Source organism: Notolepis coatsorum, assembly GCF_963971535.1.
Source record: "Notolepis coatsorum genome assembly, chromosome: 4".
In the NCBI taxonomy this organism is placed as follows: domain Eukaryota; kingdom Metazoa; phylum Chordata; class Actinopteri; order Aulopiformes; family Paralepididae; genus Notolepis; species Notolepis coatsorum.
In genome coordinates this window covers 44,167,905-44,180,434 of record NC_140168.1, presented here as the reverse complement: position 1 = coordinate 44,180,434, position 12,530 = coordinate 44,167,905, and the positions used below count along the sequence as shown (strand labels likewise).

General features: G+C 43.6%; 1 pseudogene across 1 annotated transcript in view; it reads right to left on the bottom strand.

The window, feature by feature from the left end:
• Window positions 1–12,530, bottom strand: part of LOC311226498 (beta-1,4-galactosyltransferase 1-like) — a 690,468-nt pseudogene that overhangs the window by 586,456 nt on the left and 91,482 nt on the right. The window contains exon 4 of the transcript in view: window positions 4,440–4,591. The product of the transcript in view is annotated as a beta-1,4-galactosyltransferase 1-like (transcript). The remainder of the gene's footprint in view (window positions 1–4,439; window positions 4,592–12,530) is intronic.

The following is a 12,530-nucleotide window of genomic DNA, read 5'->3' as shown; positions in this document are numbered from 1 at the left end:
ATTGAAAATATTTCCACTAGTCCAAATCAAGAAAGAAACAAATGATTATAAGTATATTTTGAAGGTGGACATGGTCAACTATGTGATTAGAACTGGGCCGGTAAGGTATCCACTTATTATTGTACTCCTCATGTATGGAAAATAGCCCACACATTTCATATTTAGGCTATGTATCGTTCTTATGTACATTTACATTACATTTTACATTAAGTCATTTAGCTGACGCTTTTATCCAAAGCGACTTACAAGTTCTGTACGACAAGTCATCAGGAAGGGCACAAATCTATCAGCTGAGTAACAATGTTCATAAAAATTATGTATGAATAATTCATTAGTTGATTGACTTTAGAAACGAAATCTTGAACATGGGCCAATAAAAATTAGTTTACAAGACATTCGTTTCCTACGCTCATAAGTAGGCTTAAACTTGTTCTGCTCTATAAAAGCTTAAATTAGATTCAACTTTATTGTCAGAGAACAACATCTTATGGTCAGCCTATTAGTTTTATTTTTAAATGTTTTATTAACCTTTATTTACCCAGGGTAGGTTCGCTGAGCGGATGCTCTTTTTCAGGAACGCCCTGCTTCACATTCACACAGTTCCATTCACACCTGGGAGCTGCCCAGTACAACCACAGTTTGCCACCGTAGTCTACAGGCTGCGTAAAAAAGAACACACCTGATTTAGCAGGGGAGGGAAGGTGGGGTGTGTGCAAAGACCTGCTGTCTTAACAAAAAAGGTGCTAAATAGCACTAAAAGTGGTTATTTGGCTCGTAATAATCTACAGCGTAAAAAGTTATATAGAAAAATAAATAATAAAACAGGCAAAAAAGTTGTATGTATACTATTACTGTTGTGTATTTTTGTGTATTTTTATTATGCACTTCCTGTCAATTTCATGTGTCAGCTGCTTGGACTCATTACATCCATACTGTGATTGTTGTAGAACTATTTTGCACTGTTGCATTATTTTACTATGTCTATTCTATTTTACTAACTATTCTATTCTACTATTCTATTTGACTCTTTTATCATTATGTGTTTTCAGAGTTATCCTAGCGAGACAACAGGCTGAAACCCCGGGACAGAAGAGTGATAGTTTCGGAGTACCCAAACCACACCCAAGCTTGCGGTAACGTACCTACTGGCGATGGCTGGAGTATATCTCGTACTGAGGGGTGTGGGCTTCAGGGCTTCTCTCTGTGTCAAAACAGTACATAGGGAGGGGTTGTTGTTTATTTGTACTGTGGGTTCAAGTCCCTGTGATCATAAATCACAAAAGCTAAAGTTGAAAGGATACTGTGGGTTCGAGTCCCTGTGATCATAAATCACAAAAACTAAAGTTAAAAGGATGTGTATCAGTGATAATCAATCCATAAACAAAGAGGCCTATTAAGATGTTAGATCTTAATATGAAAAACGATGTGATTTAATGTTCTATGCCTTACCTTGACTTTGTCTATCTATCTATTTTATACTTATATTATGTCCGAATCTTTTTGTAAATTCTGTGCAAATTTTATGCATGTCTTGTATGAAAGGTGCTATACAAATAAAGTGTATTATTATTATTATTATTATTATTATTATTATTATTATTATTATTATTATTATTATTATTATTATTATTATTATTATTATTATTATTACAAGATACAAGAGTTTTATTTGTCACGGCATGCAGGTATACAGTGAAATGCGGGGGGTCTTGCCCGCAATGATGTGCATAATACAATAGTAATAAATATATAATAAGAATCCAACCAATAGAGCGACATGTGCAATAAACAAGTAAACAAAGTAGGGCATTAGTAGTAGTAGTAGTAGTAGTAGTAGTAGTAGTAGTAGTAGTAGTAGTAGTAGTAGTAGTAGTAGTAGTAGTAGTAGTAGTAGTAGTAGTAGTAGTCATAGGCGCCTACGTAATGGAGCAGGCGAAGCGGGTGCTCTACCAGTATTGAACTTGGGGGAGCAAACTTGTCTCTTTGCTCCCTCACTTTTTGATCATATAATAATAATAACTTTATTTGTATAGCACTTTTCATACAGAGGTTGCAGTTCAAAGTGCTTCACAACAGTAAAAAATACAGGCATAAGCGAGCATAAAAAGATAGACAGGTAGAATCACAGTGTTTCACATTAGGATCTAGCATCCCAATAGGCTCTCCGCTTACAGTGATATGATATACCCCCCCCCCCAATATATAAATATTATCTAACCATAACTACGTAATTTCAATCAAATTAATAATACGCAATGACACTTAATAGCAAGTTTTTAAGTTTCCAAAGATTGCGACACCCCCCTGCCCGATATGGTTTGATCCAGCCCCCAGCAGACAGAGCGGACGCGCACTCCAGTCTCACAGCGCTGCAGGCAGCCTCCAGGTGTAAACTGGTACGCAGGCAGGCGCAGGCAGCGTGAACACTTTAGTCACACAAGTCAACAGCAGGATCTTCCACTAAGTAAGTTCAGTTGTTCGAACAAACTATTATGTTAGACATCATCTTTACTATTGAGTGGTATAACTTCTACCACGCAATACAATAAAATTGTTTCACGGTCCGAAATGCCATCTGGTCATACCAATAATAATAATAATAATAACAAAGTTTCCCTCTGGTTGGCGTTAGCTTTAGTGCTAGCCGCTAGCTAACGTTGTCATATATCTAGATATGTGGTCACGGGTGTCGTCAGCTGGATAACGTTGACTTTGTTTGCAAATTTTAACGTTCGCTATGGCAGACGAGCAGGGCCGGATTAACGACGGCCGCGGCCCGTGGGCCTTTAGTGACGAGGGCCCACCCAAATCCTTTTTTTTTTTTTTTTTTTTATAATAATAATAATGCAATAAAAGTCTGAAAATGAAGGGATTATGTCCATGAGTGTCATTTTTAGAAATTAAGGCCTGCCTCTTATATAAGCCTCTCTAATAAAGGCCTGGTGCTCTTTGCAGCTGAGGTAAATAGAAGACCCGTCCTATATTTGAGGATTTATGGTAAATCAAGATGTTCAATTATCTTAAGGTACAATACCTGAAATGAAAATGTGTGTGTGTGTCCAGCCAACCAGGTAACATGGCAGAAAAAAGAAAGAATACAGACATCGGAGCATTTTTCAGTACACCAAAACGCAAAGTAAGAACCCTAGTAGCCTAATAGCTCAAAGACTTAAAGGGCGGGCTCCACAAATAATGGATTGCACGGTGTTAATTGCACCCTTACTTACAATTCATTATGAATTGTAATTATTATGAATTATTATGAATTATTATGAATTATGAATTGTAAATGGGGGACCCTGATGTAAACAAAACAAAAGTCTTTCTCTGGTCTGCATCCCCTTAACAATTGTGTGTATTGAGCCGTACTATATTGTACCCATTCTGCAATATGTTAATAACATTTTTTATCAATCAATAACAGATTGCAGAATGGGTACAGTACAGTACGGCTCAATACACACAATTGTTAAGGGGATGCAGACCAGAGAAAGACTTTTGTCTTGTTTACATCAGGGTTCCCCATTTTCAATTCATAATGAATTGTAAGTAAGGGTGCAATAGAAATGTTTCATAATGATGTTCAGTGTATTCATAAGTGTATTGCTCTCCTTAATGTAGAATGATATGGTGACTGTACAGACTTAGGAAGGAGAGAAAGAGACCCAAGAGTTACAGGTAATGGAAATATCAGACAGTCAGCTTAAAGTGTAGGATAACATAACAAATTAAGACACAAATACTTGGATTATATATCCCCCCCTCTCTCCCTTTCTTTACAGAGTAGCATAAAGATTGTGTATTCAAACCGGTTCAGTGTATTCATAAGTGTATTGCTCTCCTTAATAATGTAGAATGATATGGTGACTGTGCAGACTCAGGGAGGAGGCAGAGAAGGAGAGAAAGAGACCCAAGAGTTACAGGTAATGGAAATATCAGACAGCTTAAAGTGTAGGATAACATAACAAATTAAGACACAAAATAGGCTATATTTACAGCAGACCCTGTTATTGTTCCTTGTTGGTATTTTTTCTCTCTTTCTTATTAAAAACTTGGCCTATTTGAAAGGAGATTGATTTAATAAAAATAAAAGAGCGAAAAATCAATATACAGTATATATACAGTATATATATATATTAATATATTATTATTATTATAGTAATTGGCTATCATACTGCAATATAAACTGAGTTTTATAGTGAAAAGAGCAGCTTTATTAGTCAAGATTGAAGGCTCTATATTGCAGGAAATTGCACGGTTCATTAAATGAAAAAAAATATCTGTTGTGCCGGACCCCCTCCAAACCACCCCTTGCCTGTCGAAAAAAAAAAAATTAAAAAAGAAAAAGAAAAATTGCACCCCCACTTTCAACTATAACTAGGCGGCCATGGAGTAGTAGTAGTAGTAGTAGTAGTAGTAGTAGTAGTAGTAGTAGTAGTAGTAGTAGTAGTAGTAGTAGTAGTAGTAGTAGTAGTAGTAGTAGTAGTAGTAGTAGTAATAGTAGTAGTAGTAGTAGTAGTAGTAGTAGTAGTAGTAGTAGTAGTAGTAGTAGTAGTAGTAGTATTATGAGTATTATTATGTAATACTGTTTCTGTTCAATTTCCCCCAGTTAGAGGGAGGGGGTCAACTTCAGACAGTTCATAAAACTTAGTTTAGTTAGAAATAAGAAAGAAAAAAAGAGAGAGAGAGCACAAGTACAGTATGAGGAGGTATACATCTATATTTACAATTAATTATATGTCAATATTAAATCAAGTTGATGCTTTGAAGGCACAACAATTACAGATAATTTAGTTGGTTGTACAGATACAGATACAGATACAGATACAAGTAATGACGTCTCCCCACACCCCTACAATCCAGGGTGTGTTTGCTTTGTCAATCTGGGGCCCTGCCAGTGAGCGTCAGTTGAAACGGGTGAAACATAGCTAAGGCCCCCTATGTCAACCAGTATGATGGAGGCCTTGTTCAGCAGCTTGTCTCTGTGTTAAGGCCAAATTATAGTTTCCGCGTATGGGCAGGGCCGGATTAACGACCGGGCCGTTTGGGCCGCGGCCCGTGGGCCTCTAGTGACGAGGGGCCTCATACTGTGACACTGAAATGAAAAAATATTTCATCAACTAAAATATTTAGTCAACAAAAATATTTCATCAACTAAAATATACAGTACGTCACACCCCGCGCCTCTCCCTGCCGTCTGCAAGTGGCTAATCTTGAGTTTCCGACCCCCCAGTAAGCTAACCATGGATAAATCCAAAAGAAATAGAGGGTTTAATTCAGCGTGGACAGATTAATTTGCTTTCACGACTAACAATGCAGGCTTACCTGATATGTGGTGCGAAACGATTACTGTCATTTTGATTACTGTAGTTTGCCTGGTATATAGCCTTGGTTAGTGGCTGCCCCACCAATGTTTTACATATAAAAACGTCACTGTGCGTGCGTGCACGTGTGTGTGTGCGTGTGGGGGCCTCCACAAGAGTCTGGCCCAGAGGCCTCTGAATTCTTAATCTGGCCTTGCGTATGGGTATACGTGACGGAAGTTTTGTGAATTTCCCGACTGCGCATTTGTGTGGACTGTGAGCCCATATGTGTGGATCACTGGCCTGGAGTTCTGGATGTGTGGATCACGTATGCTTACAGTCACACCAAAAATGTACTATAAACAGAGCCACGTGGGCAGCCGCATGCGCAGCCACAGCCTTTAGCCTTGGGCACTTGCCTCGAGGCATCAGTTGAACGTGTGTGGAGACCATACAAAGCATCTCCCCACATCAAATGCAAGGATTTAGGAACTTACATAACACGTGCTTGTTTCATTGAGGAAGAAAAACAAAACAAAACAAAAAAAAACATGCTTTCAATATTTCACTAATTGTGCCTGAATCCGAATGTGCAAGAATAATTTTATTTAGTCATTTAATCATTTACAATTCATTTAGTTAATCAAACAGCGCTGGAGCCCATTTCTCCTGATTGGCGTTTGCTCGTCTTTGAAAAGATGTAGTGACTCTCGCTCTGAGGGAAGTGTCTCTGTGACACGTGACACATGTTTCTTTTAGCTCTCTGTATACAGGAGGAGGTGGGAGATGGCAAGATCTCTGCCTGCTTCCCAATGAAAATGTATAACTACATTTTTCCCCTTCACAATTTTCAACTCCCACAACTTTTCTTTTTGAGGATTCCTCACCTTCAGTTGTATGAATTAATGAATGTACCCCTCTTACAGGACCATACAGACATTGTGGGGGGGGGGGGCACAGGGAACCACAGATATGACATGTTTTCAGTCACTCAGTGTTCAGTTGTTTAGACCAATTCAGTTGCATTAGATCAGTGATTTATTTGAGAAAGAAAGTTAGGAAGGATGCAATTGAATGACATTCAAACAGATCTGACCTTTTCAGTATGTACACTTCCTAAGTGTGGCATGTTTCATGGTCCATGCTCTACAGATTGTATCTATAGACAAAACCAATTGGAGGGGGGGGGGGGGGGGGGGGGGTGCAGAGTAGAGTACTTTTTAAATTGATAAGGTGTATAGTAGATTAAGTATAGTATTTAAATAATAATGAACACCAGCCAAAAAGGGCCACTTTTTGACTTGTCATACGGGCAGGGGCTCAAGACCCCCTTAGGCCCTATCTGTGCACGTGCCTGCCCAGTGATACAAATATATACAGTATATACTGTATATATTTTGTCATTATGGAGTATTGGTCATATCAAGCAATATGACATATCGTTCCTTGGAACAAATCCATTAAGGGAAGATAGAGGAGATACGCACATGATGGATATAACAAATGTAGTACGCGACATGAAATACATCTGTAACAAATAAACCGCATGTCTAGTAATAATGATAATTTCCATTTTACTTCGTCCACTATCAACAGCACGGTCATAATCTCTCCTGCGGCAAGCCAGCATGAATGCAGAGGGACGCAAGCGTTTGGTGTGTAATGTAGCAGAAGTGTCTGGCTGTCCGGCACTATAGTGGCACCCTGACACTGTCAAAGGTGCCGCGTTCTGCCCCAGGCGGTACTCCTCAAATCACGGCCCGGTTAAGGGGCCAGCAGCAGGGTCCTCTGTTGTATACTTTACTACCCCATGCACACAACCCCCCCCCCCCCCCCCCCCACACACACACACCACTACCCCACTGCTCCCTCCCTTTGCTTGGGCAGGCAAGCAGCCCCCCCCCCTCACCGTCTCCTTTCCCAGACCCCTTGTGGAAGGAACTCATTCACCCAGCACTAACGGAGTGCAGACAGGCCATGTTGCGCTGGCGGGCCCCGGGTCCCCTAGCGCCACCTCTCTCCTCACACCAGTCTGCCAGGACGGAGAGGCTGAAAGGCTGGAACCGCACAGGTCCGTCTGCCTGGCCCGGCCAGCCAGCCCCCTAACAAATCCAGTGCTCCTGGAGCCCCTGGCAGGACATGCGTGGTAATGGGCTGCTATATCCCCAGACCTGTCACCCTGAAGCCTGCTAGGACAGCCTCACATCTGCCTGAACTCTCTCTCTCTCTCTCTCTCTCTCTCTCTCTCTCTCTCTCTCTCTCTCTCTCTCTCTCTCTCTCTCTCTCTCTCTCTCTCTCTCTCTCTCTCTCTCTCTCTCTCTCTCTCTCTCTCTCTCTATGAGCAAAACCCATTGTCCTTTCATTTAGCAACTTGCTATAATTTTCATAGTTCCTATTTTGATGTTATGGGACTCAAATATACCACTGGTTAGGGTCATGTTAAGGTTAAGGTTAAGAACCTATGGTTCAGGCAAGGAAAAATGATTAGTTAAGGTTACATTTACATTTAGTCATTTAGCTGACGCTTTTATCCAAAGCGACTTACAAGTTCTGTACGACAAGCCATCAGGAAGGGCACAACTCTATCAGCTGAGCAACAATGTTCATCAAAGTGTTGAGTGCTACAGTGTAGGTTAGTTTATTAGGACAAGTGCATGACAGTACGGTTAGTTAGGGTTAGATTTTTTTTTTTTTTTTTTTTTTTTTTTTTTTTTTTTTAATTCAGATAATGGTTGAAGAAGTGCGTCTTTAGTCGACGGCGAAAGATTGGACGTGATTCGGCTGTCCTAACTGGGGTGGGTAGTTCATTCCACCATTGTGGGGCAAGGACTGAGAATAGGCGACTTCTCTTTGATGACCCTCCCGGAGCTTGGATAGGAGTAGGTCTGAGGCGGCCAGAAGATGCAGAGCGTAGGGGTCTTGAGGGTGTGTAGTTAGAGACCATTGACCGGAGGTAGGCGGGAGCGGTTCCCTTTGCCGCACGGTATGCTAGGTCGAGGGCCTTGAAGCGGATTCGTGCAGCAATGGGGAGCCAGTGCAGGTCCCTAAGAAGTGGGGTGACATGGGCCGACTTCGGTAGGTTTGAGATCAGGCGGGCCGCTGCGTTCTGAATGAGTTGAAGAGGCTTAGTGGCAGTGGCCGGGAGGCCAGCGAGCAGTGCATTGCAGTAGTCGAGGCGGGAGATGACTGTTGATTGGACGAGGAGTTGGGTGGCTTCTTTTGTCAGGAAGGGGCGTATCCTTCTGACATTGCTCAGGAGGAATCGGCAGGTTCTGGTCGTCGCTGCGATGTGAGCAGAGAAGTTCAACTGGTCGTCGAGGACAACACCAAGGTTCTTGGCGGTCGGGGACGCAGTCATAGCTGCATTCTCGACTGTGATTGAAAGGTCGGTTAGGGGGGAGGATTTGGCCGGCAGGTGGAGCAATTCTGTTTTGCTTAGGTTCAGTTTGAGGTGGTTGGACGTCATCCAGGCTGAGATGTCGGACAGACAGGCCGAGATCCGCACAGAGACGTGGATATCTGAGGGAGGGAAGGAGAGGAAGAGTTGAGTATCGTCGGCATAACAATGGTAGGAGAAGCCATGAGACGTGATAATGTTACCCAGTGATTTAGTGTAGAGGGAGAAGAGAAGGGGTCCTAAAACCGAGCCCTGGGGGACACCCGTCCGCAGGGGGCGGGTGGCCGACAGGGTCCCTCTCCATGACACTTGGTAGGAGCGGTCATTGAGGTATGATGACAGCCATGTCAGCGCAGAGCCAGCCACTCCCATTCCTGCGAGGGCCGCAAGGAGGATCTGGTGGTTGACTGTGTCGAAGGCTGCAGATAGATCTAGGAGAATCAGGACAGAGGAGAGGCCTTTCGCTTTTGCTAAGTGAAGTGCCTCTGTGACCGCAATGAGGGCTGTCTCTGTGGAGTGACCAGTCCTGAAGCCTGACTGATTAGGGTCTAGGAGGTCATTCTGTAAGAGATAAGTAGTAAGTTGGTTGGATACAGCACGTTCAAGTGTTTTAGAAAGGAAGGAGAGAAGAGAGACAGGACGGTAGTTGCCTATGACAGTAGGGTTCAGGGTTGGTTTTTTTATGAGCGGCGTGACTCTGGCTTGTTTTAGGGAGGTGGGGACCACCCCCGAGTTGAGTGAGGAGTTGATGGTTGCAGTTAGGAATGGGAGGATGTCTGGTGCTATGGTCTGGAGGAGTGGGGAGGGTAGCTGGTCCAGCTGGCAAGTAGTCGGACGGTTTGACGTTACCAGTGTCAGGGTCTCTGCTTCTGTAATGGGAGAGAAAGATGACAGAGTGAAGGATGAGGTTCTCGATTCAGCATTTGGAATGGGTGGGGGTTGGGAGAAGGAGCTGCGGATGTTCTCCACTTTTTCCTCAAAGAAGATCGCAAAGTCTTCGGCAGAGAAAGATGAGGGAGGGGGGGGTGGGGGGGGAGTGAGGAGGGAGGACATGGTAGCATGCAGTTTGCGAAGATTCTTGGCAGAGGCCTCGATCCTATGGTGGAAGAAAGAAGCTTTGGCATTAGTGATGGTTTTGGAGAATGTTAACAAGAGGTTGTGATATGTGTCGATGTCAGCAGTGAGGCGTGACTTTCTATACTTCCTTTCAGCTGCTCTCAGGACCTGTCTTTGTTCTCTCACTGGATCTGTCAGCCATGGACTGGGTGGGGAGCGGCGGGCAGGTTTCTCAACGAGGGGACAGAGCTTGTCGAAGGAGGTTGCAAGGGCTGAAAGGAGGGTGGAGGTTGCCATCTCTGTGGAGAGAGCAGAGAAGGTGTCACTCAAAGGTAGAGCGGATAGTATGTCAGAGGAGAGGGTGGAGGGGGATAGGGAGGGCAGGTTGCGTCTGAGTGAGACTGTTTGAGTTGGGGTGAAGACCTTTCGGTTAAGCATGAGAGTTAGTGAGAAGGATATGAAGGAATGGTCAGATACATGTAGGGGAGTTACCGTGGTGTTAATGATGCTGGAGTTACGGGAAAATATGAGATCCAAGGAGTTGCCTGCTTTGTGGGTGGGAGGCCATGGCAGTGGGAGTCAGGTCAAACGATTGTAGGAGGGAGACTACTATGACTGACTGAGATGAGTCAGGCAGGTTGAAGTCGCCCAGTAGAAGGAGAGGGGTACCATCTTCCGGTAAGGAGCTAAGAAGCATGTCCAGCTCATCTGTGAAGTGATCGAGTGTACCTGGAGGGCGGTAGAGTGTAACAATGGTGAGATTGAAAGGATTAGAGACAGATACTGCATGATATTCGAGAGAGGAGAGTGACAGTTCTGGGAGTGGTGTTACGTTTGTAGCCCATGAAGGAGATGTCATGAGGGCAGTGCCTCCACCCCGTCTGGAAGGTCGAGGTGTGTGAGTGAAGTTATAGTTTGTAGATAATGCTGCAGGTGTTGATGAGTTATTGGGAGTTATCCAGGTCTCAGTTAGAGCCAGGAGCTGCAGATTTAGACTATGGGCGTAGGCAGTAATGAAGTCAGCTTTCTTGACTGCTGATTGACAATTCCATAAGCCTCCCCGTACTGTGACAGGTGTATTAGTGGCTGTAGGAGGGTAGGAGAGATTAGCCGGGTTGCTAGCAAACTGGCGTGGATGGGTAGAGTCAGTTCTGGAGGAGCAGATTGTGGATATAGGTATGAGACACATTGTATTGTCGAGAGTGGCAGGGAGGAAGTAGAGAAGTAGCAGTGTGGGAGGGAAGTATAGGATTATGGTGTACTTAGCACTGGGTGGATCGGTGGATCCCTCGGCGGTGAACTCCAGGATAACTCCTCCTCTTTGTCCCTCTTCGTTTCTCGACGCTTCGCTGACGCTACACCAGCAAGCCTTTAAATCACTATCACTAATTAGTGCTGTCTTAACACCTGGCCCTTAATGGGGGCACTTAACAAAACAAAATGGCCGTTTTAAACACGCCCCTTTAATCAAGTCAGCTGGTTCCTCACTTTTAAGATTCACTAATAAACTTAAAATGGCTTACCCTAGTTTTCAGTATAAAGCAATGTTTCTCAGTGAGAGTGTCCTGTCCTTCCTTAACAGAGCCCAGTACAGAGTGACTTCAACACAGTGTGGACCTCTGCTTTTAAACAGGGCAGGCTCTTAATGGCTCACTCAGCAAATCAGATGCTACTAGTAAACAGGAAACAGTCCCTTAATGGGGGCACTTAACTAAACAAAATGGCCGTTTTAAACACGCCCCTTTAATCAAGTCAGCTGGTTCCTCACTTTTAAGATTCACTAATAAACTTAAAATGGCTTACCCTAGTTTTCAGTATAAAGCAATGTTTCTCAGTGAGAGTGTCCTGTCCATTCTCTTCGGTTCAAATAACAAACTCAGCAAGACCGACGGCTCTGAGGTTAGGGTTAGGTTAGGGTTAAGTTAACATAATGGATAGAAAATGTTAAGTTGAATGAATGAATGAATGAATGAAAACTTTATTAACAGATTGCAGAATGGGTACAGTACAGTACAGCTCAATACATACAATTGTTAAGGGGATGCAGACCAGAGAAAGACTTTCGTCTTGTTTACATCAGGGTCCCCCCATTTTCAATTCATCGTAACATATATGACATACATGACATACAGATTAGACAGTACTGCTACATCTCTACATTTATGACATACCAGATTTGCAATTACAGTACTGTTTGTGATACAAAAAGAGTCCAGAAAGAAAAGAGTATATACATTAGGCGTAGAAACTGTACATTGGATTGGGTAGGTGGGGGTGGGGGGGGGACTGTACATTGGAGGTGGGGGGGGGGGGGTTGGGTAGGAGTGTGGGGGGGGGGGGGGGGGTTGGGTAGGAGTGGGGGGGCGGGGGGGGGGGTTGGGTAGGAGGGGGTGGGGGGTGGGGCTGTACATTGGAGGTGGTTGGGTGGGGTGGGGGGGGGGGGGGAGGGGTTGGGTAGGAGTGGGGGGGGGGGGGTTGGGTAGGAGGGGTGGGTGGGGGACACTGTACAACTGTACAAACAACACATGTACATTGGATTATTGACAAGACCATACTTGGTAATTTACTGTACATTGGAGGGGTTGTGTTCGGACATTTACAGGGGCCAGTTTCGAGTTGCAGTCTCCCTTAGGTGTTTTTTGAGAGTGTTTTTGAAAGTGGGTAGTGATTCACATTCCTTTACAGCTTTGGGTAGGGCGTTCCACATTGATGTGGCATAATTGCGAAACGTGTTTAGTCCCTTGTTTGAGCCGAATCTGGGTTTAACATGATTT